The sequence below is a fragment of the Nerophis ophidion genome, linkage group LG28 (genome assembly GCF_033978795.1).
Source record: "Nerophis ophidion isolate RoL-2023_Sa linkage group LG28, RoL_Noph_v1.0, whole genome shotgun sequence".
Taxonomy (NCBI): Eukaryota; Metazoa; Chordata; class Actinopteri; order Syngnathiformes; family Syngnathidae; genus Nerophis; species Nerophis ophidion.
The window spans coordinates 12,742,949-12,768,391 of NC_084638.1; the positions used below are offsets into that span (position 1 = coordinate 12,742,949).

Genomic DNA, 25,443 nt, shown 5'->3' on the forward strand with positions numbered 1-25,443 from the left:
AAAATGAATTATGAATTGTTGTAACTTCCACAATTCCCACATTTTTCAACCCATTCAAACCATTCCACCTTCAACACATTCAAATCATCTTGGAAATTCAAACAACCATGAGAGAATTTAAGGGGATACCTTTAGTCAAAAATGATTTATGACCCCTCATAAATCAATGATTTATGACCCCTCATAAATCAAAGGTCAATGATTTATGAGGGGTCAAGTTCAAAGGTAAATGATTTATGAGGGGTCAAGGTTAAAGGTCAAAGTCAAAGGTCAAAGTCAAAGGTCAGGGTCAAGTGTCAAGGTCAAGTGGGTGTGGCTTACCCCGGAAGAGGGTGGAGTTAAGACCTGCGGTGGGAGTGGTTAAACCAGGAAGAGGGTGGAGTTTTAACCAGAAAGAGGGCAGAGTTAAGACCTGTGGTGGGAGTGGTTAAACCAGGAAGAGGGTGGAGTTAAGACCTGAGAGGGAACAAAGGAGGGTTCAGTTTTTTAAGAAAGCAATGTCATCTGAGCAGCATGTGACCATATATTTGATAGTTTAAATGTTTACGATCGTTTGAAACAACTTCCAGATTTCGATGTATTGATGGCTGGGAATGTTACGTGTGGAGATGTGGACACGCACACACACACACGCACACACACACACACACACACACACACACAAACACACACACACACACACACACACGCACACACACACACACACACACACACACACACGCAGAGGAGGGGTACAAAAGGGCGGTGTAAGGCTTAGTCATTATTTGGAGCTTTATACGTTAGCGTAAAGACTTTGTTCGATTCGGTCATGATTAGTGAAACGCCTGTGTCGATTTATAAAAATAATAAAACTTACATTGACGCTCCGCAAAAAAGTCGAGTGTTTCTAAATCGTATTCAGATGCCGCCGACCGAGTCTTTGCGTGAGAAATGGGACTTGGAAGCGTACGGGATGGAGGGATCTTTTGGATTTGTATTCAGATACGAAATGGGTGATATCTGCTTATTTCAGCTAAAAGAAAGAAGAGACGGAAGCCCTTTCTCGATATTTTCATCGTTATCTACCGTGGATTGGGAAGTTTTTGGTGGACACGCACACACACGCACACACACGCACACACACGCACACACACACACACACACGCACACATTCGTACGCACACATCGTTAAGACCAGAAGAGGGGACAAAGGAGGGTTCAGTTTTTACTGACCAGCCATTTGACAGTTTAAATGTTTACGATCGTTTGAAACAACTCCCATACCTCACAAAAACATATTTAAACAGATGGAGAAACTATCGCAGAACACAGTACTATGGCCAGCCATTTGACAGTTTAAATGTTTACGATCATTCGAAACAACAGGTCAGTTTGGGGACAAAGGAGGGTTCAGTTTTTACTGACCAGCCATTTGACAGTTTAAATGTTTACGATCGTTTGAAACAACAGGACACGCACGCACGCACACACACACACACACACACACACACACACACACACACACACACACACACACACACCCCATTACCTCTGCTATACCACGTTATTAGACATTGGTTTAACTCCATTTAAGCATTTAAACGTTAAAAGCATTGCACTTGTACGACGTTGTAATACTTTTTTTTTTTTACCAGCCGATGACGACGAAGTGAAAGACGATGAACTTTGTTTAAACGATCTTACAAAGTTGGAAGATGATTATCGAGGTGTGTTTAAACCTTTGAATTATTTAATATTATGTGTATTCATTATTTTGTTTCATAGAGGAATTGCCGTAAGATCCTAACGCGATCGTTTTAACACAATCACAGTCTGGTGAGTAAAATGATTCTCATTTTACAAGAAAAAAACATGCGGTATACAATACATATATACATATATTTACTTACAGATTTTCCGTTTACATCTCCGGCTCGCTCGTCTCCCTTAACGCTGGCGGATCCGTCAACGGCCGTTCCAGGCAGAGGAGAAGGCTTGATTGCGCCAAAGACTCCAGACATCGAATCCTTGCTCCGAGGGGAAATCATCGAAAACGACGGTGAATGTCCGACAGGCACCCGCTGTAAGTTTTTCTCGTTTTCTGTAAGCTTTTTAAGATTCTCAGGAGCTTTAAAGAGCTCCTCTCATTCCAATGTCTTTCGCTCAAATGAATTTCGCGCCTAAGGGGAATGGGCGGGGACTGATTCCGGAGGTGGGCGGTTGTTTCCGCCAAGCAACCTTCTGGTGTGCATTAGCGTCACTTACTGAAATGGAGTGTGGACCAAGATGGATCCCTACTCTATATTCTTTTATTTAACCCAATGTTTTTTAAATACGTGTATAATGCTTTATATCCTATGTGTTGTGAATTCCATCCTACAATATTTTCCAAGGAACCCAAAGAAATGTTACCACACCTCCCGCTTTATTTATTCTATAGATTGCCTGAACTATTTCATAAACTAAATCTTGTCTTGTTTCTGATGCTATGTTTTTTTTATGCTCATCAATGCACTGTTGGACTGCGAGCACACAACTACTTTCCTTGCTTTGTTTTCCTCTATCCAGTTAACTGCCATATAAATTGCTACCAATTCCCCCGTAAAAACAGATAGTTTATCACTGATTATTTTATTTAATACTATGTTTCCTTGTGGGATAACTGCTACAGCTCTTACCTTTATTTTTTTTTATATAGTTTTTGATGCATCCGTATATATCATATCTCAATCCATTTTTCTATCCGGTAACTATTTAAATTTCTATTCTTTAGTAATTGCATGTTTTCTTTTGGGTTATCAAACATCCACGGTGGTATTGCAGGCATTGGTACTGTAGGACTAACTTTAATATTGTCAATTTTAACTTTATTACATATGTCTCCTATAATCCACCCAAAACTATTCTTTTTTGTTTTCTCTTTTTCTTGGCAGATTGGTAGCACTGGACAAGTCGGATATCCTTGCTTGGATCCTTTTAAAGTTGCCCGATAAACTGCTGAGAGTTGATCTCTCCTCTTGTCCAAAGGTTTTTCGTTCATTTTTACTTGTAATACTGGCACTAGGGTTGATTTAGTAGCTCCACAACATAACCTTAAAGCCTGTGACTGGATCCGGTCTATTTTCCCAAGTCATGTTTTTGAAGCAGATTGGTAAATAATGCATCCGTAATCAATAACAGATGGAATTAAAGTTATAAATATATACATGTATTGTTTTCAACGTTAACCTATCAGCCCCCCAATCATTACCCCTCAAAGCCCTCATTATATTTAACACCTTTTTACTTTTTCCCCTATTTTTTTATTTTCCGGAAGGAACACTCCTGAAGGAATAAATAAAGTACTATCTAATCTAATCTAATCAAATCTATTTTGCTGATGTGGGTTGACTAGTTCATATTTTTATCAAACCATATTCCTAAATATTTAAATACTTGTACCTCTTCTATATTTTCACCTTAGAGTTTTTATTTGGAGCTTGTTTGGTACTTTTGTCTTTGTAAAATGTATGACTTTTGTCTTTCCAACAGAGAATCTTAAACCTCAAGGCGTTCCCCAGTCTTGAACATTATTTACCACTTTGTTAGTTTTTTGATTATTTCTTTTGACTCTAAATAATATACTAGTCTTTCATTAATCTTTTTTTTTTTTTCCATTACTTTTCCCCAAATTTATAATTTCCTGCCTCTTCCGGGTCTTACCCTGACTTGCATATTGGAATTGTTACCGCTAATTTTCCCCTCTGCCGGTCATTCTCCTTCTTCATATATCCTGTCATATCATTTCAAGACCACTTCTTTGACGATGCTACCTAAGTTTTTGATCATTGGATAACCCGCTAGGTCTTTCCCCGGTGACGTATTTTTAACCTTTTTCAAAATTCGAACCATTTCATTCAAAGAAAATGTCATATCCATAGTGTTGGTAAAGCTATTATCGTTGTCTTCCATCATTTCCCCAATATTTAAACTCATTGTTTTTTCTCTCTTTTGTTTTTCCACATTTCTCAAATTATCATTACTGTGCACTTTAACAAATGTTTTTGCTAAAGGTTCTGCTGTTTCTTTACCCGTGACTACATCTTCTTTAATAAATGTGGCACATCATCCTCTTTACCCTTATTCCTATCTTTATGAATCGTTATATATCCTTTTATTATAAAGTTTAATTTTGGCTTCAGCCCTGTTTCTTGAATACAAATTATACGTGGTTTAGTTTTCATATTTTTAATATATCCCTTTAATTCATGTTCGGTTGCTATCAAACTTCTGGCATTCCACCGGACAATTAACAGGGTGTTGGAATGTGGTAACATGACTCCGTCACGTCTACTCTCCGTAGTACAGCTTGCACCCGGTACCAAGATAGTTCTTTCAACAACTTTGATGCTGCTTTGACAATTATTTTGATCTTCTCAGTCTTATTTTTACTTTCATTTTGTATCAAAGCTGAGTTGTGCTCTCTGGTTTATTTTGCAAATGAACCGACAGAACATGATCATGTACAAGACTCGCCTACCCACAATGCACTGCAGCCCAACGCTCCTGGTCGGATGTTTTTTTCGGGGTTCATGGAGAGATGCGGTAAAGAGTGGTAGCCAAGACACACGGTCACACACGGTCACACACGGTCACACACGGTCACACTCGGCAATTATTTTGACCTGGGGAGCAGATTTAGAGGAAAAAATGTGTCTGGGGGGCCGGGATATCTGATTTTCAGGTACAAAAAACTTCACAATGACACAAAATAAACACAACAGTTAAACCTCACACTAAAAACAAGACATTGACTTGTACGTTCAAAAGACAGAATAGAACAAGTCAAGACATGCAATGCCATCTACAAAATGTTATGTAAATGTTAGTCATTACACACGCGGCTATGGTTTTGATGTATTTGTTACAGACATGTTTACGTCAAGTAACATCACATGGTTCCATTTGCACCTTTCAACAAATCTGAAAAGGAATATTAAGAAGTAAAACTTATATTTAATCCTACCTCTTCTCCGAGCACACGGTGACTGTACATACGGGTCGAAAAATGTTGACCTAATTCAGCATTTCTCAAAGTGTGGGGAATAGAGACATGACAGGTGGGGCGCGAGGAAAGGGAGGAATTTTTTTATTTTTGATTATTTTTACTATGCTTTCATTTTCTATACACACTGTAAATCACTTTGTGATTCTGTATGTGAAATCCGCCGTATAAATAAATGTAAATTACTTATTTTTCCTGTAGGCTTTAAATTTCTCGGCAGGAGCGAAAGTTTGTCAGACATAGCAACAGTAACTTTTGCAGGCGGGGCTAAGAGGAACAAACTTTCGCGCGGATGGGTAGCAGGCTAATGTGCGAACCACAATTACACAAAATGGATACATTTGCAACTCGCACCTCAAAGGTCTGCGGAGAAACAAAAATATGACGGGTCTAATCAACCAAAAAGTCAACCTAAAAGAAAATATGGCGAAGGGTATCTTGCTTTTGGATTCACGGCAGCGGAGGTGGGGGCAGAGGAGAGACCCCTGTGTGTTCTTTGTCTAAAACGGCTAGCAGCAGACAGCATGAGACCCAACAAAGTAAAGAGACAACTCGAGACCTCACATGATGTCCAATAAATTGTTTTGTTGGGGCGATGGGGGTAGGTGGGCCTTGAAAACTAACCCCTTAGTCTAAGTGAAGTGAAGTGAAGTGAATTATATTTATATAGCGCTTTTTCTCAAGTGACTCAAAGCGCTTTACATAGTGATACCCAATATCTAAGTTACATTTAAACCAGTGTGGGTGGCACTGGGAGCAGGTGGGTAAAGTGTCTTGCCCAAGGACACAACGGCAGTGACTAGGATGGCGGAAGCGGGAATCGAACCTGCAACCCTCAAGTTGCTGGCACGGCCACTCTACCAACCGAGCTAAAGTGGGGATGACAGAAAAAAAAAAAGTTTGAGAAGCCCTGACCTAATTGTACGGATATCACTTTAAATGGCAAACCGATCATTTAAATGTTTTCACTTTGAATATGAAACGAGGAGTAAAATGTACAATGTACAATATTATCAATTATTTCACAAGGACATGTTTTAAGGATATTGTACAGTATAATTAAATCTAAAATGAATGTGATCACTTTCAGGATCATTTTATTTTTAGCCAGTAAACAACTGTTATGTACTTTTGAATCGGGTTTTCAAAAAAAAAGAAAAAGGGAGGGACAATCAAGGATCAACAATGGCACGACTTTCACTAGCTTGCATGAGGTCAAAAGACAAGAGATTTTAGACCAATGCTGCTTTGGATCTGTTCCTGCTAAACTAGTAAGTGACTTTCAATGCTCAAATCATAATAATAATACTAATTTTAGCTACTGGAAATTTGTGTGGTAGCAATAAATACCCACCAGCGCGATACTTCGCAGTTCCACACTGACCAACCACGCAACAAACTCAAAAGAACTGTACAAGGAAAAAACAATGCAGTGACTTCAAACTGCAAATATAAGGTTTGAGTAAAATATGTAGGTTGGTGTGAATGTTGTCCGTCTATCTATGTTGACCCTGCAATGAGGGGGCGACTTGTCCAGGGTGTACACCTCCTTCCACCCGATTGTAGCTGAGATAGGCGCCAGCGACCCCCACGTCCCCAAAAGGGAATAAGTGGTAGAAAACGGATGTAGGTTCCTACTGTGGAAAGTTCAGTAATACAGAATCATTGTGGCATTATCGTGTCAGTTTGACGCTATATGCGCTAGTCCTCATGGTAAATGTGGTTTTCCTTTTGGGAAAACGCCATCGCTTTGGTTCACTGGTGCGGCCAATATAAACCAAAACTGAAAGTTCTTAAGTGGGGCTTTAAGTAGAGTTTATAAATCTTGTATCTGTGCCACATATAGCCTTATTTCAGTGTCAACAGTCTCCAGCTTACTTGCTACACATGTTTTGGCTCTGCCCATCCCTGTGCAGTTATTGGACCGACACTTTTAATACTTTGTCTGTTGTTGTAATTACCTACTAGGCCTTCTTTGCCTTTATTTGTTGTTGTATCTTTATGTTAGCAATTGGGACTTTTTGAATGAAATTGTCTGTGGCTCCATGTTAACGAAGTTGCCTGTACTATTTGACTGATGCATTTTATTGATTGATTTATTATTTTTCTTTCTTTTTCGTTTTGTCTCCTCAGAAAAAAAATTTGGTAACTTTGTTTGTTTTATAACTTGTGCCAGGATAGCAGTAATTGCACAAAGGCATTCTTCTTCTTTTAGTTTTCTGACAGCACGTAGGCGTTCGCATCAACTTTCGTCTTTTTAACAAATGGGTAAAGGGGGAATGATGTATGCCGTAAAACTAGTTGGCACATTTAATATTTAATAATAATGAATATTGTAAAATTCTATAATTTTTGTTATTTAAAGGGGAAAACCCGATTCAAAAGTACATAACAGTTGTTTACTGGCTAAAAATAAAATGATCCTGAAAGTGATCACATTCATTTTAGATTTAATTATACTGTACAATATCCTTAGAACATGTCCTTGTGAAATAATTGATAAAATTGTACATTGTACATTTTACTCCTCGTTTCATATTCAAAGTGAAAACATTTAAATGATCGGTTTGCCATTTAAAGTGAGATCCGTACAATTAGGTCAGGGCTTCTCAAACTTTTTTTTTTTCTGTCATCCCCACTTTAGACTAAGGGGTTAGTTTTCAAGGCCCACCTACCCCCATCGCCCCAACAAAACAATTTATTGGACATCATGTGAGGTCTCGAGTTGTCTCTTTACTTTGTTGGGTCTCATGCTGTCTGCTGCTAGCCGTTTTAGACAAAGAACACACAGGGGTCTCTCCTCTGCCCCCACCTCCGCTGCCGTGAATCCAAGAGCAAGATACCCTTCGCCATATTTTCTTTTAGGTTGACTTTTTGGTTGATTAGACCCGTCATATTTTTGTTTCTCCGCAGACCTTTGAGGTGCGAGTTGCAAATGTATCCATTTTGTGTAATTGTGGTTCGCACATTAGCCTGCTACCCATCCGCGTGAAAGTTTGTTCCTCTTAGCCCCGCCTGCAAAAGTTACTGTTGCTATGTCTGTCAAACATTCGCTCCTGCCGAGAAATTTAAAGCCTACAGGAAAAATAAGTAATTTACATTTATTTATACGGCGGATTTCACATACAGAATCACAAAGTGATTTACAGTGTGTATAGAAAATGGAAGCATAGTAAAAATAATCAAAAATAAAAAATTTCCTCCCTTTCCTCGCGCCCCACCTGTCATGTCTCTATTCCCCACACTTTGAGAAATGCTGAATTAGGTCAACATTTTTCGACCCGTATGTACAGTCACCGTGTGCTCGGAGAAGAGGTAGGATTAAATATAAGTTTTACTTCTTAATATTCCTTTTCAGATTTGTTGAAAGGTGCAAATGGAACCATGTGATGTTACTTGACGTAAACATGTCTGTAACAAATACATCAAAACCATAGCCGCGTGTGTAATGACTAACATTTACATAACATTTTGTAGATGGCATTGCATGTCTTGACTTGTTCTATTCTGTCTTTTGAACGTACAAGTCAATGTCTTGTTTTTAGTGTGAGGTTTAACTGTTGTGTTTATTTTGTGTCATTGTGAAGTTTTTTGTACCTGAAAATCAGATATCCCGGCCCCCCAGACACATTTTTTCCTCTAAATCTGCTCCCCAGGTCAAAATAATTGCCGAGTGTGACCGTGTGTGACCGTGTGTGACCGTGTGTGACCGTGTGTCTTGGCTACCACTCTTTACCGCATCTCTCCATGAACCCCGAAAAAAACATCCGACCAGGAGCGTTGGGCTGCAGTGCATTGTGGGTAGGCGAGTCTTGTACATGATCATGTTCTGTCGGTTCATTTGCAAAATAAACCAGAGAGCACAACTCAGCTTTGATACAAAATGAAAGTAAAAATAAGACTGAGAAGATCAAAATAATTGTCAAAGCAGCATCAAAGTTGTTGAAAGAACTATCTTGGTACCGGGTGCAAGCTGTACTACGGAGAGTAGACGTGACGGAGTCATGTTACCACATTCCAACACCCTGTTAATTGTCCGGTGGAATGCCAGAAGTTTGATAGCAACCGAACATGAATTAAAGGGATATATTAAAAATATGAAAACTAAACCACGTATAATTTGTATTCAAGAAACAGGGCTGAAGCCAAAATTAAACTTTATAATAAAAGGATATATAACGATTCATAAAGATAGGAATAAGGGTAAAGAGGATGATGTGCCACATTTATTAAAGAAGATGTAGTCACGGGTAAAGAAACAGCAGAACCTTTAGCAAAAACATTTGTTAAAGTGCACAGTAATGATAATTTGAGAAATGTGGAAAAACAAAAGAGAGAAAAAACAATGAGTTTAAATATTGGGGAAATGATGGAAGACAACGATAATAGCTTTACCAACACTATGGATATGACATTTTCTTTGAATGAAATGGTTCGAATTTTGAAAAAGGTTAAAAATACGTCACCGGGGAAAGACCTAGCGGGTTATCCAATGATCAAAAACTTAGGTAGCATCGTCAAAGAAGTGGTCTTGAAATGATATGACAGGATATATGAAGAAGGAGAATGACCGGCAGAGGGGAAAATTAGCGGTAACAATTCCAATATGCAAGTCCGGGTAAGACCCGGAAGAGGCAGGAAATTATAAATTTGGGGAAAAGTAATGGAAAAAAAAAAAAGATTAATGAAAGACTAGTATATTATTTAGAGTCAAAAGAAATAATCAAAAAACTAACAAAGTGGTAAATAATGTTCAAGACTGGGGAACGCCTTGAGGTTTAAGATTCTCTGTTGGAAAGACAAAAGTCATACATTTTACAAAGACAAAAGTACCAAACAAGCTCCAAATAAAAACTCTAAGGTGAAAATATAGAAGAGGTACAAGTATTTAAATATTTAGGAATATGGTTTGATAAAAATATGAACTAGTCAACCCACATCAGCAAAATAGATTTGATTAGATTAGATTAGATAGTACTTTATTTATTCCTTCAGGAGTGTTCCTTCCGGAAAATAAAAAAATAGAGGAAAAAGTAAAAAGGTGTTAAATATAATGAGGGCTTTGAGGGGTAATGATTGGGGGGCTGATAGGTTAACGTTGAAAACAATACATGTATATATTTATAACTTTAATTCCATCTGTTATTGATTACGGATGCATTATTTACCAATCTGCTTCAAAAACATGACTTGGGAAAATAGACCGGATCCAGTCACAGGCTTTAAGGTTATGTTGTGGAGCTACTAAATCAACCCTAGTGCCAGTATTACAAGTAAAAATGAACGAAAAACCTTTGGACAAGAGGAGAGATCAACTCTCAGCAGTTTATCGGGCAACTTTAAAAGGATCCAAGCAAGGATATCCGACTTGTCCAGTGCTACCAATCTGCCAAGAAAAAGAGAAAACAAAAAAGAATAGTTTTGGGTGGATTATAGGAGACATATGTAATAAAGTTAAAATTGACAATATTAAAGTTAGTCCTACAGTACCAATGGCTGCAATACCACCGTGGATGTTTGATAACCCAAAAGAAAACATGCAATTACTAAAGAATAGAAATTTAAATAGTTACCGGATAGAAAAATGGATTGAGATATGATATATACGGATGCATCAAAAACTATATAAAAAAAAATAAAGGTAAGAGCTGTAGCAGTTATCCCACAAGGAAACATAGTATTAAATAAAATAATCAGTGATAAACTATCTGTTTTTACGGGGGAATTGGTAGCAATTTATATGGCAGTTAACTGGATAGAGGAAAACAAAGACAGGAAAGTAGTTGTGTGCTCGCAGTCCAACAGTGCATTGATGAGCATAAAAAAAACATAGCATCAGAAACAAGACAAGATTTAGTTTATGAAATAGTTCAGGCAATCTATAGAATAAATAAAGCGGGAGGTGTGGTAACATTTCTTTGGGTTCCTTGGAAAATATTGTAGGATGGAATTCACAACACATAGGATATAAAGCATTATACACGTATTTAAAAAACATTGGGTTAAATAAAAGAATATAGAGTAGAGATCCATCTTGGTCCACACTCCATTTCAGTAAGTGACGCTAATGCACACCAGAAGGTTGCTTGGCGGAAACAACCGCCCACCTCCGGAATCAGTCCCCGCCCATTCCCCTTAGGCGCGAAATTCATTTGAGCGAAAGACATTGGAATGAGAGGAGCTCTTTAAAGCTCCTGAGAATCTTAAAAAGCTTACAGAAAACGAGAAAAACTTACAGCGGGTGCCTGTCGGACATTCACCGTCGTTTTCGATGAGTTCCCCTCGGAGCAAGGATTCGATGTCTGGAGTCTTTGGCGCAATCAAGCCTTCTCCTCTGCCTGGAACGGCCGTTGACGGATCCGCCAGCGTTAAGGGAGACGAGCGAGCCGGAGATGTAAACGGAAAATCTGTAAGTAAATATATGTATATATGTATTGTATACCGCATGTTTTTTTCTTGTAAAATGAGAATCATTTTACTCACCAGACTGTGATTGTGTTAAAACGATCGCGTTAGGATCTTACGGCAATTCCTCTATGAAACAAAATAATGAATACACATAATATTAAATAATTCAAAGGTTTAAACACACCTCGATAATCATCTTCCAACTTTGTAAGATCGTTTAAACAAAGTTCATCGTCTTTCACTTCGTCGTCATCGGCTGGTAAAAAAAAAAAAGTATTACAACGTCGTAGAAGTGCAATGCTTTTAACGTTTAAATGCTTAAATGGAGTTAAACCAATGTCTAATAACGTGGTATAGCAGAGGTAATGGGGTGTGTGTGTGTGTGTGTGCGTGTGTGTGTGTGTGTGTGTGTGTGTGTGTGTGTGTGTGTGTGTGTGTGTGTGTGTGTGTGTGTGTGTGTGTGTGTGTGTGTGTGTGTGTGCGTGCGTGCGTGTCCTGTTGTTTCAAACGATCGTAAACATTTAAACTGTCAAATGGCTGGTCAGTAAAAACTGAACCCTCCTTTGTCCCCAAACTGACCTGTTGTTTCGAACGATCGTAAACATTTAAACTGTCAAATGGCTGGCCATAGTACTGTGTTCTGCGATAGTTTCTCCATCTGTTTAAATATGTTTTCGTGAGGTATGGGAGTTGTTTCAAACGATCGTAAACATTTAAACTGTCAAATGGCTGGTCAGTAAAAACTGAACCCTCCTTTGTCCCCTCTTCTGGTCTTAACGATGTGTGCGTACGAATGTGTGCGTGTGTGTGTGTGTGTGTGTGTGCGTGTGTGTGCGTGTGTGTGCGTGTGTGTGCGTGTCCACCAAAAACTTCCCAATCCACGGTAGATAACGATGAAAATATCGAGAAAGGGCTTCCGTCTCTTCTTTCTTTTAGCTGAAATAAGCAGATATCCCCCATTTCGTATCTGAATACAAATCCAAAAGATCCCTCCATCCCGTACGCTTCCAAGTCCCATTTCTCACGCAAAGACTCGGTCGGCGGCATCTGAATACGATTTAGAAACACTCGACTTTTTTGCGGAGCGTCAATGTAAGTTTTATTATTTTTATAAATCGACACAGGCGTTTCACTAATCATGACCGAATCGAACAAAGTCTTTACGCTAACGTATAAAGCTCCAAATAATGACTAAGCCTTACACCGCCCTTTTGTACCCCTCCTCTGCGTGTGTGTGTGTGTGTGTGTGTGTGTGTGTGTGTGTGTGTGTGTGTGTGTGTGTGTGCGTGTGTGTGTGTAGTGCGTGCGTGTCCACATCTCCACACGTAACAAAAACTTCCCAATCCACGGTAGATAACGATGAAAATATCGAGAAAGGGCTTCCGTCTCTTCTTTCTTTTAGCTGAAATAAGCAGATATCACCCATTTCGTATCTGAATACAAATCCAAAAGATCCCTCCATCCCGTACGCTTCCAAGTCCCATTTCTCACGCAAAGACTCGGTCGGCGGCATCTGAATACGATTTAGAAACACTCGACTTTTTTGCGGAGCGTCAATGTAAGTTTTATTATTTTTATAAATCGACACAGGCGTTTCACTAATCATGACCGAATCGAACAAAGTCTTTACGCTAACGTATAAAGCTCCAAATAATGACTAAGCCTTACACCGCCCTTTTGTACCCCTCCTCTGCGTGTGTGTGTGTGTGTGTGTGTGTGTGTGTGTGTGTGTGTGTGTGTGTGTGTGTGTGCGTGTGTGTGTGTGCGTGTCCACATCTCCACACGTAACATTCCCAGCCATCAATACATCGAAATCTGGAAGTTGTTTCAAACGATCGTAAACATTTAAACTATCAAATAGATGGTCACATGCTGCTCAGATGACATTGCTTTCTTAAAAAACTGAACCCTCCTTTGTTCCCTCGTCAGGTCTTAACTCCACCCTCTTCCTGGTTTAACCACTCCCACCACAGGTCTTAACTCTGCCCTCTTTCTGGTTAAAACTCCACCCTCTTCCTGGTTTAACCACTCCCACCGCAGGTCTTAACTCCACCCTCTTCCGGGGTAAGCCACACCCACTTGACCTTGACACTTGACCCTGACCTTTGACTTTGACCTTTGACTTTGACCTTTAACCTTGACCCCTCATAAATCATTTACCTTTGAACTTGACCCCTCATAAATCATTGACCTTTGATTTATGAGGGGTCATAAATCATTGATTTATGAGGGGTCATAAATCATTTTTGACTAAAGGTATCCCCTTAAATTCTCTACCATGTTTCCACGTTCAACACATTTCCAGGAATTCCTTTATTTTTCTAACCTTAATTCCAACCCTCTGTACTGCGATGACTCCTTTCACATTATTCAACCCATTTAAACCGTTCAACTGTCAAAACATTCCTCTTAGTCAGGACCAAAAAACAAGTTGGTTTAAGAATTTGAAAAATTCCCGGTTTTCACGAAATTCCGTAATGCCATGTTTGAATTAAAAAACTGTTACTGCTTCAACATTTCTTGACAAATTTAAACAATTGCAACATTAACCAATTCAACTTGTTCATGCTCTTCATCATTTTCCAAAAATCCCGCTTTTCCCAAAATTCCAGGAAGTTACCATTGATATGAACCTATACAAACCATTCCAACATCAACACAATCCACTCAGCCTGGGCATTCAAACTAACATGTTCCCAAGTTTTAAACCAAATTCCAGTTTTTCTGGAAATTCCAACTCTTCAACACTCAAACCATTCCAACACTCAAACTATTCTTACATTCATACTACATTCTTTCAGCATTTCAGTTCAACTTCATCATTGGAGCATTCACACACAATTACTTCAGGAATTGCTTCATTCAGTTATTATTATTATTATTATTATTATTATTATTATTATTATTATTATCATTACTATTATTATTATCATTATTATTATTAAATCTACCTTACCACATTGAATGTGTGGACTGCATGAATGATGCCTTCTCAGTTCTCACTCTAACGCAATTTGAGTGTCTGGAAACGTACTAAATTAATCTAAGCCATTATTACTATTATTAATAAGATGAACAAGTTATCTTTTGAAGGAGTAGTCAATAATATGATCACTTCATCCCGGTTTAATTTTGGCGACGCTATCTAAATGAAAGCAAAACAGATGTCATCTTTTTTGGCCAACATGTTGACTGTGCTCATGCTTTTTAAGAGCAGACCCGTCTCTAAAAATGAATGTGAAAATGACTAATTATTGTCCACCAGCAGGGGGAGCTCACCACTAGTACTGCTTCTTGGAGGCTGGCATGTGGTACATTATTTCCTGTGTGTGTATGACTTATTCAGAGGGAGAACAGAACACTAATATGGATTGCAGGAATGACTTTTAGGTAGGGGTGTAACAGTATGTGTATTTGTATTGAACCGATTCGGTACGGGGGTTTCGGTTCGGTTCGGAGGTGTACCGAATGACACGGACATATTAGGTAGCGCACGTTTTGTAAACAATGCACACCGAGGCATAAGTCGTGCAACGGATCAACATTGATCCGTGATCCGTTCGGATCAATATCTTCGGTTCGGCACACACGTGATCCGCGGTCTGATTTATGAAAAAAAAAATGAAAAAAAGTTGTTCGCACAGCGTGGTAATGGCGAGCGGCGTAACGGAGGAACTTGAACGCCCCGTGCCATTTAATCGGTGTGTTTATAGGTGCAGACTCCATTGTGGAAAACGAGGGTTTTAAACACATGCTGAAAGTGCTTCAGCCACATTACGACATCCCGTCACGCACCAACTTCAACGATAAGATTGTGCCAGATTTTTGTGAGCAAGAGAAGAAAAAAGTTGTGGACGAACAATCCCGAGCGTCATCTGTTGCGCTCACGACAGAAGGGTGAAGGTGCAGGGGAACTATGTGACCATAAGTGCAAGGGTGGAAGTCCAGGGGAAATATGTGGCCATAGTGCAAGGGTGGAGGTCCAGGGGAACTATGTGACCAAAAGTGCAAGGGTGGAGGTCCAGGGGAACTATGTGACCATAGTGCAAGGGTGGAGGTCCAGGGGAACTATGCGACCATAGTGCAAGGGTGAAGGTCCAGGGGAACTATGTGACCAAAAGTGCAAGGGTGGAGGTCCAGGGGAACTATGTGACCAAAAGTGCAGGGGTGGAGGTCCAGGGGAACTATGTGACCATAAGTGCAAGGGTGGAGGTCCAGGGGAACTATGTGACCATAAGTGCAAGGGTGGAGGTCCAGGGGAACTATGTGACCATAAGTGCAAGGGTGGAGGTCCAGGGGAACTATGTGACCATAGTGCAAGGGTGGAGGTCTAGGGGAACTATGTGACCATAGTGCAAGGGTGGAGGTCCAGGGGAACTATGTGACCATAAGTGCAAGGGTGGATGTCCAGGGGAACTATGTGACCATAGTGCAAGGGTGAAGGTCCAGGGGAACTATGTGACCATAGTGCAAGGGTGGAGGTCCAGGGGCACTATGTGACCATAGTGCAAGGGTGGATGTCCAGGGGAACTATGTGACCATAGTGCAAGGGTGGAGGTCCAGGGGAACTATGTGACCATAAGTGCAAGGGTGGAGGTCCAGGGCAACTTTGTGACCATAAGTGCAAGGGTGGAGGTCCAGGGGAACTATGTGACCATAAGTGCAAGGGTGGAGGTCCAGGGGAACTATGTGACCATAGTGCTAGGGTGAAGGTCCAGGGGAACTATGTGACCATAGTGCAAGGGTGGAGGTCCAGGGGAACTATGTGACCATAAGTGCAAGGGTGGATGTCCAGGGGAACTATGTGACCATAAGTGCAAGGGTGAAGGTCCAGGGGAACTATGTGACCATAGTGCAAGGGTGGAGGTCCAGGGGAACTATGTGACCATAAGTGCAAGGGTGGAGGTCCAGGGGAACTATGTGACCATAGTGCAAGGGTGGAGGTCCAGGGGAACTATGTGACCATAAGTGCAAGGGTGGAGGTCCAGGGGAACTATGTGACCATAAGTGCAAGGGTGGAGGTCCAGGGGAACTATGTGGCCATAGTGCAAGGGTGGAGGTCCAGGGGAACTATGTGACCATAAGTGCAAGGGTGGAGGTCCAGGGGAACTATGTGACCATAAGTGCAAGGGTGGAGGTCCAGGGGAACTATGTGGCCATAGTGCAAGGGTGGAGGTCCAGGGGAACTATGTGACCATAGTGCAAGGGTGGAGGTCCAGGGGAACTATGTGACCATAAGTGCAAGGGTGGAGGTCCAGGGGAACTATGTGACCATAAGTGCAAGGGTGGAGGTCCAGGGGAACTATGTGGCCATAGTGCAAGGGTGGAGGTCCAGGGGAACTATGTGATAATAGTGCAAGGGTGGAGGTCCAGGAGAACTATGTGACCATAGTGCAAGGGTGGAGGTGCAGGGGAACTATGTGACCATAAGTGCAAGGGTGGAGGTCCAGGGGAACTATGTGACCATAAGTGCAAGGGTGGAGGTCCAGGGGAACTATGTGACCATAGTGCAAGGGTGGAGGTCCAGGGGAACTATGTGACCATAAGTGCAAAGGTGGAGGTCCAGGGGAACTATGTGACCATAAGTGCAAGGGTGGAGGTCCAGGGGAACTATGTGACCATAAGAGCAAGGGTGGAGGTCCAGGGGAACTATGTGACCATAAGCGCTCATATCATCACAGCAGAGTGGGAGATGAGAAGACACGCCCCCTCTAAGAGAGTCACCTTGTGCAGGTACTGACACAAGCAGTGGAGGAAAGGAGAAATATCTTTTTATGTGGCAGTTTTTAATTAATTATGTTAAAAAGAAGATATTATGCCTTGTGCACTTGAACTAGATTTTATATATTTTAATTTAATAATTCAAAAGTGTTACAAAACAAAACGGCAAAACTTTTGTTTATTTGTCTTGTCTTTTTTTTTTTTTTTTTTTTTTTGCTGACCCGAAAAAAATTATCCAATCCGTGAGTTTTTTGATCCGTTGCACCCCTACGAGGCACCATGAATTGATTTATTTGGACCCCGACTTAAAACAGGTTGAAATACTTATTGGGGTGTTAGCATTTAGTGGTCAATTGTACGGAATATGTACTGTACTGTGCAATCTACTAATAAAAGTCAATCAAAAAAACAACAACACAAGGCATTCTAGCAACGACTGGGCTATGATAGACTGACCATACCTCCTCTTTTCACCGGACATGTCCTCTTTTGCGGGGCTGTCCGGGTGGTGTTTCTTAAATGCCTCAAATGTCCGGCATTTTAAGTTAGGGTTGCGTGTATTTTCAATGTACGTTCAAGGTTAAGAAGGGGTTCAAAACAAGACAATTTGTGCACACAGCAGCATTCGTGAGGGAGGGACAGAGACAGACAGAGCGAGAGAGTTATGATAAACATGCATGCGTCGCCAGGCTCTAATTTAATTTTTTAATATCTATAGCAGGGGTGTCAAAAGTGTGCTTAGGAGGCCATTTGCAGCACACACCTAATGTTTTAAAGGCCCATGGCACATTCTAAAAATACCATTAAAATAAACAAAAATACAAAAGCTTAAAGGCTAAATGTAATTTAGAAAACGTTGCAACGTTGTCTAATTAAACAAAGCTGTTTTTTTTTCTTTCAAACTGTCATTGCTGAAAACATAATATTAAATCAAAATCAATGTTATTATGAATTATTGACCTATCCAAGTTTCCGATTACTTCACATCAAAATATGTTTGGTGAAAGATTTAGCAAATTTGTTAAATGAATAATCAAAAAATGTATATTTTGTTTTTTTCTTACTGTACCGAAAATGACCCAAACCGTGACCTCTGAACCGAGGTAAGTACCGAACCGAAATTATTGTGTACTGGTACACCCCTACTTTTAGGATGTTTTTATATGAACTAAGGTGGATTGGACGTTGGCCTGGGAAGGCATTCCCCTGAAGGTCTTCTTCATGTGTCAGCTGGAAGTACCCTGACTGCTGTGACGGGAAACTGATGAGATTGTGAGATCATATGTTGGTGCAGGATAATGTCCCATGTGACTGAGCAAAGCTGGACTTTTCTAAAGAATGTTTGTTTTCTTCTGTCCCGCAGACCTCGATGAAGAACATCTTCCTCATGAGCAGGAGGAGGAATCACAGTCCCCCCACATAAATGAGGAAGAAGATGTACCACATTCCCATCACGTAAAAGAGGGAGGGGAGGGGCCACAGCTCCCCCACATTAAAGAGGAAGACGAGACTCCACAGACCCATAGTGTTAAACTGACCCTTCACATTAAAGGGCAAGCGGAAGAACCACTGAACTTACACATCAAAAATGAAGAGGAGGACCCACTGACCCCTCACTTTAAGGAGCAAGAGAACCCACTGACCCCTCACTTTAGAGAGGAAAAGGAGGACGCACTGAACCCCTACTTTAAAGAGGAAGAGGAGGACCAAGAGCTGTTGCACATTAAAGAGGAAGAGGAGGAACACAGCATCAGTCAGCCTAAATGTTTGGTGGAGTTCCCAGTGACTGGTGTCCCTGTGAAGAGTGAAGATGATGAGGTCAAAGGTGAAAGTGAGGAGAGGGGAGAGGTGGAGCCTCCAAGCAGCAGCTCAACACAACACATGACAACAGAAGCTGATGGAGACCACTGTGGAGGATCACAAGCAGACAAGCTCTTAGCTCCACTATCAGATAGTGAGGACACAACGTCACACTCTCCTGACACTGATGATGAAGACTCTAAAGATGATAAGACATGTCACACTGACAACACTCACTTCAAGTGTTCTCACTGTGACAAAACCTTCAAATACCATTGTCGTCTGAAAAGACACATGAGAATACACACCGGAGAAAAAGCTTTTATCTGCTCAGTATGTGACAAAGGTTTTGGACTACGTCAAAATTTGATAAGACACATGAGAATACACACCGGAGAAAAACCTTTCCTCTGTTCAATATGTGGTAAGTGTTTTACAGTAAGTCAGAAATTGAAAAGACACATGAGAACACACACTAGAGAAAAACTTTTTTCCTGTTCAACCTGTGGTAAAGGTTTTAAAGAAAGTCACAGTTTGAAAAGACACATGAACACACACACTGGTGAAAATTCACATTCCTGTTCAATCTGCAACAACAAATTTTGTGACCGATCAAACCTTGTAGCACACATGAGAAGACACACAGGAGAGAAAGTGTTGAGTTGCAGTGTGTGTGGTGAAGGATTCTCTTGTAAGTACCAGTGTAAGAAACACAAGTGTGCTGGTGAGAACAGCAGCAGCAAATGAAACTGCAGGATTTGAAATAAACTGTCAAAACTTTAATTTTGACTTTTTAACAACATCAGCAAATATAATGTGTGTGACGTTGTTTGTGTAACAATCTTTTTAATATGCTTCTAATTATATTATTGCTTTTTTCAGTCAAGTACGTGCTGGATCGGTTCGCAGCCGAGTGTGAAGCGACCGGAATGAGAATCAGCACCTCCAAGTCCGAGTCCATGGTTCTCGCCCGGAAAAGGGTGGAGTGCCATCTCCGGGTTGGGGAGGAGACCCTGCCCCAAGTGGAGGAGTTCAAGTACCTAGGAGTCTTGTTCACGAGTGGGGGAAGAGTGGATCGTGAGATCGACAGGCGGATCGGTGCGGCGTCTTCAGTAATGCGGACGTTGTATCGATCCGTTGTGGTGAAGAAGGAGCTGAGCCGGAAGGCAAAGCTCTCAATTTACCGGTCGATCTACGTTCCCATCCTCACCTATGGTCATGAGCTTTGGGTCATGACCGAAAGGATAAGATCACGGGTACAAGCGGCCGAAATGAGTTTCCTCCGCCGTGTGGCGGGGCTCTCCCTTAGAGATAGGGTGAGAAGCTCTGCCATCCGGGAGGGACTCAAAGTAAAGCCGCTGCTCCTCCACATCGAGAGGAGCCAGATGAGGTGGTTCGGGCATCTGGTCAGGATGCCACCCGAACGCCTCCCTAGGGAGGTGTTTAGGGCACGTCCAACCGGTAGGGGGCCACGGGGAAGACCCAGGACACGTTGGGAAGACTATGTCTCCCGGCTGGCCTGGGAACGCCTCGGGATCCCCCGGGAAGAGCTAGACGAAGTGGCTGGGGAGAGGGAAGTCTGGGTTTCCCTGCTTAGGCTGTTGCCCCCGCGACCCGATCTCGGATAAGCGGAAGATGATGGATGGACGTGCATTAGTATGCAATCAAAGTTCAGAGTGTCAGGCAAAAGCCAATATTGTACATCATCCCACAGAGGTTTACTTTGTATACATTCATAAAATAAACTGGTTATTTTTTTTCCCTATCACAGAACAAAAAAGTGTTGTCTTCAATTGCAAAACATCCTAAAAATAAATTTTAGTAGTCAATTCCGTCTTTTTTTTATTAAATGAATTCCCTTGTGTTTTCAAGCTTTCAAGTTATGACCATTTGTTTTGTTCCACAGAAAATACAGTAAAGAAGTAATAGTAAATAATGGAAAAAAATTAAATGCTGTAATTAGAATATTTTATATATATTATATATATTGTTCTGTATATTCTTCTATTTAGGGACGGCGTGGCGCAGTGGGAGAATGGCTGTGTGCAACGCGAGGGTCCCTGGTTCAAATCCCACCTAGTACCAACTTCGTCACGTCCGTTGTGTCCTGAGCAAGACACTTCACCCTTGCTCCTGATGGATGCTGGTTGGCGCCTTGCATGGCAGCTCCCTCCATCAGTGTGTGAATGGGTAAATGTGGAAGTAGTGTCAAAGCGCTTTGAGTACCTTGAAGGTAGAAAAGCGCTATACAAGTACAACCCATTTATTTGCAGGTCGTACTTAATGATGTCTTCAAATAATAAAATACTTTTATCACTCAATAAGTGCATCAGCGACCAAATGCCTTTTTCAAACAATTGCTGTACAAAGATGGATTTGTTTCTCATTTTAATATAACAACAATTCTATAGTGGAGTATTGTGTGTGATAAAAAAATAATTGTAACTAATTGTAAATTTGTTTTCAGTACAACAACACTTGCTGGTAGGGATGTGTACCGTTCACTTTTTTACCGAACTGGGCACAGATTCCGGTACCCCGAAATCGATACCTGTTCTCAATGTTCCCACTTGTTGGTGCTTTTGTGTGTGGTAAAAATATTGTTTGTGATAATAAATCACAATTTTTATCGCAAAATTTAAAATGATACTGTAATGATAACTGTGGTCCTTTTGTTACATCTTGTTTAATTATTATCATATTATCATTTACAAGTAAGTTTATTTACAGTTGCAAGTCCAAAACACTAGATGACAGTTGTTAGAGCCATATACTCTTTCTGTCTGTCAAATTCATGACGTCACATATGCAATCTTCTCCAAGGTTTCTTATAGTCACTGTCACCGACATCCCACTGGGGTGAGTTTTTCCTTGCCCGTATGTGGGCTCTGTACCGCGGATGTCGTTGTGGCTTGTGCAGCCCTTTGAGACACTTGTGATTTAGGGCTACATAAAAAAAAACATTGATTGATTGATACAATTTTCAGAGAGGGATACTGTGGTCACTGCTCAAGGTTGAAGAAGATGTTTACTGATGAAAATAAGAGGAACCAAAATCACCTCTCCGTCAGGGAATCAAACCCTGGTCTTCCGCGTGACAGGCAGAGATACTGTCCACTATACTAACGAGGACTGCATTTTCCAGTGTTTTCTAAAGGACAAGTAAACGATACAAGCCTATCCCTGCCACGCCACAACCAAAGTGATGCCATGGCATACGTTTTCCGTCTCATAATGCCGATAAATTGATCATTAAACTCGTTTCCAGCGGTTGTGTGGCCGAGTGGTCTAAGGCGCTGGATTCAGGCTGCAGTCTCTCAGGAGGTGTGGGTTCAAATCCCACCACAGCCAATTCTGTTCTGGTAACCCAGTTGTTTCTTTCCTGACCTGAGCAATTAGATCTAACTTGGTCCTCATTTGGAATGCTCTGGAAAACTTGTGGAAATCAGGCCAAAACATTAGCTTGAGAGTTCTTTACGCTAGGAATGTGATCAAAAAGAACACAACCCGGGGTGAGGAAGTGTGCAGCAGTCCAAATACTGTTGGATCCGCTCTGGACTGGACTCTCGCGACTGTGTTGGATCCATTATGGATTGATCTTTCACAGTATCATGTTCTCATAGTCATCATTGTCACCGACGTCCCACCGGGTCATTGTCACCGATGTCCCACTGGGTGTGAGTTTTCCTTGCCCTTATGTGGGCCTACCGAGGATGTCGTAGTGGTTTGTGCAGCCCTTTGAGACACTAGTGATTTAGGGCTATATAAGTAAACATTGATTGATTGATTGATTGAAAGTGTATATATGCCATGTTTTATCAACCTAAATCATTTTTTTATGTATGCAGATTACAAAGGCTTTTGGTCTGACTTTCCCACACAGTTATAAGGACGAAGCCCCGGGAAAGTGAAAAAGGTAGACTTTCCAAAAGTGAAGTGGATTCAGAAAGGTCCATGGCATCTGTGCCAGAAACAAAAATGCAAAAATTTATTCATCTTCAACATCAATTATTCAATATAGCAAAGGACAGTTTTGTTTCATTGACTTGGTATGGCTAAAAGGTAGATATGTATGTTTTTGTCAACCTGTCTTCTGAAAATCTGCACCGCTACCGTAGACATTCAGGCCACTTGTATTTGTTCCTGTATTACATAGGTGTCAAACTCTGGCAAGTGGGCCAAATTTGGCTAGCAGCAGAAAGCGGGTGGGAAGACAGGGCCCTCTATGAAGTCTTTCTGAAGGGACTCGGAGCTTCCAATCAGGACCTCCTTTTCCCTTGGACCTAAATGGTAAATGGGTTGTACTTGTATAGCGCTTTTCTACCCCTTTTTAAGGAGCTCAAAGCGCTTTGACAATATTTCCACAGTCGCCCATTCACTCACACATTCACACACTGACGGTAGGAGGTGCCATGCAAGGCGCTCACCAGGACCCATCAGGAGCAAGGGTGAAGTGTCTTGCCCAAGGACACAACGGACGCGACTAGGATGGTAGAAGATGGGGATTGAACCAGTAACCCTCAGATTGCTGGCACGGCCACTCTACCAACTTCACCACGCCGTCCCCAACCTACCAGACAACCTAGATGCCCTCATCGCACTCGCCATCCGGATGGACAACCGACTAGCCCAGCTCAAATGACAGCGAGGAGGAGGACCGGCTGCGGCAGGAAGAACCACCCATCCTTTTGCACCTAGCGGGGCGACCACTCAGCGTTCACCCCCGGAGCTATGTCCTCACCTCCGCACTGACCTGAAGGAGGAGCCCATGCAGCTAGGGAGAGCCCGACTGACCCCAGAGGAGCGACGAAACGGCTGATGGAGAGGAGATGTTTTTACTGTGGAGAGAGCGGCAATTTTGTCATTTCGTGTCCAACCAAGGGATCCCAGGTGGCGAGTCACGTTCCGGCGGTACCTCAGATGCCACGCACTCTCATTAAGGTCACAATAACGCATCTCACGGCCACAGATCTAGAGTTTAATAGACTCTGGGGAAGACGAGAGTCTGATGGACTGGGGTTTGGCTAAGAGACTAGGATTCAAGTCAGAACCGCTAGCTAAACCCATTAGGGCGAGGTTTTTCAACGGTAAGGAGCTTTTCACTATCTCACACATCAGTTAACCTGTCCAAATGAACATTGACTGCCATCAGGAAAAGATTTGTCCGTACTTAATTACTTAACCCTCCCTTTTGCTGATCTTGGGGCATCCATGGCTGTACCAGCATAATCCTTGGGTTAACAGGAAAACAGGGAAGATCAGTGAATGGGGAAGGGAGTGCACCAAGAACTGTGTTTTTTCTACTGTCCAGGGAAAACGTGTCAAGGAAATTAATAATTTTTCTGCCAATCCTGCCACTGACTCAAAATTTCCGCACCTGAAGTCTGTTCCTTCTTGTTATCACCACCTGCGACAAGTCTTCAGCAAGACAAAAGCCCTGTCACTTCCGTCCCACCAATCCTACGACTGTGCCATCGACCTGCTTCCCAGTGCCACTATTCCCAAGGGGCGTCTGTACTCCGTCTCTGGTCCAGAAAGGGCTACCATGAACGATTACATATCGGCATCACAAGAAGCTGGCTTGATTGGCCCGTCATCATCGCCAGCATAAGCAAGGTACTTCTTTGTGAAGAAGAAAGACGGGTCGTTAAAACCCTGCATTAATTACAGCCCACTGAATGACATTACCATCAAGAACCATTACCCTCTTACCCTCATGTCTTCTGTCTTCGACCAACTCCAACAGGTCAAAATATTCACCAAACTGGATCTACGCAACGCTTACCATCTGGTTTGAATTAGAGAGGGAGACGAGTAGAAGACCGGATTCAACACACACAGCGGCCACTATGAATACAGGGTCATGCCCTTTGGACTCACCAATGCTCCCGCCATGTTCCAAGCCATTATCAATGAAGTTCTAAGAGACTTCCTGGACCATTTTGTAAATGTCTACCTTGATTATATATTGATTTACTCACCTGACAGTGACACCAAGTCCATGTAACTCAGGTTTTAAAGAGACTCTTGGACAATGACTTGTATGTTAACACAACCACAACAGCTGTATGAATATATGGAATGAAGGGAGAGGTCTAGAAAAACATGTAGGCCACTTTAATGACTGACAAGCCATGCCAGCATGAAGCCTGCTTTTATAAGGAGCGAAACGTCATCTAGGACAAACTGAACAATTCGTTTCATGGCCTGAGAATACAATGACCTGGATGAAGGAGGACGTCCATTGACTTTATTTGTTCGATGAGACAGAAATGCTGCCATAACATTAGGTATTAGCACACTGAATGAGATTCAGTTCCATGGTGTCGTACAAACAGAACGTCGCTTTAATAGATCGTTTAACATTAGACATCAGGGGATCAAACACATTATCAATCAGGGAGGGTAGGTACAACCATGATCGTATAGTTAGTACTTTGTGTTGTGGCCGCGGCGACCTCGGTTCAAATCCGGGTCATGGCACTTTAACC

General features: G+C 41.6%; 1 protein-coding gene and 1 non-coding gene across 2 annotated transcripts in view; both read left to right on the plus strand.

Moving 5' to 3' along the window:
- Positions 1 to 25,443, plus strand: part of LOC133545570 (gastrula zinc finger protein XlCGF26.1-like) — a 384,938-nt gene that overhangs the window by 41,295 nt on the left and 318,200 nt on the right. The window lies entirely within an intron of this gene.
- trnal-cag (transfer RNA leucine (anticodon CAG)) lies at positions 22,222 to 22,303 on the plus strand. The gene has a single exon. It is a non-coding gene; the product is annotated as a tRNA-Leu (tRNA).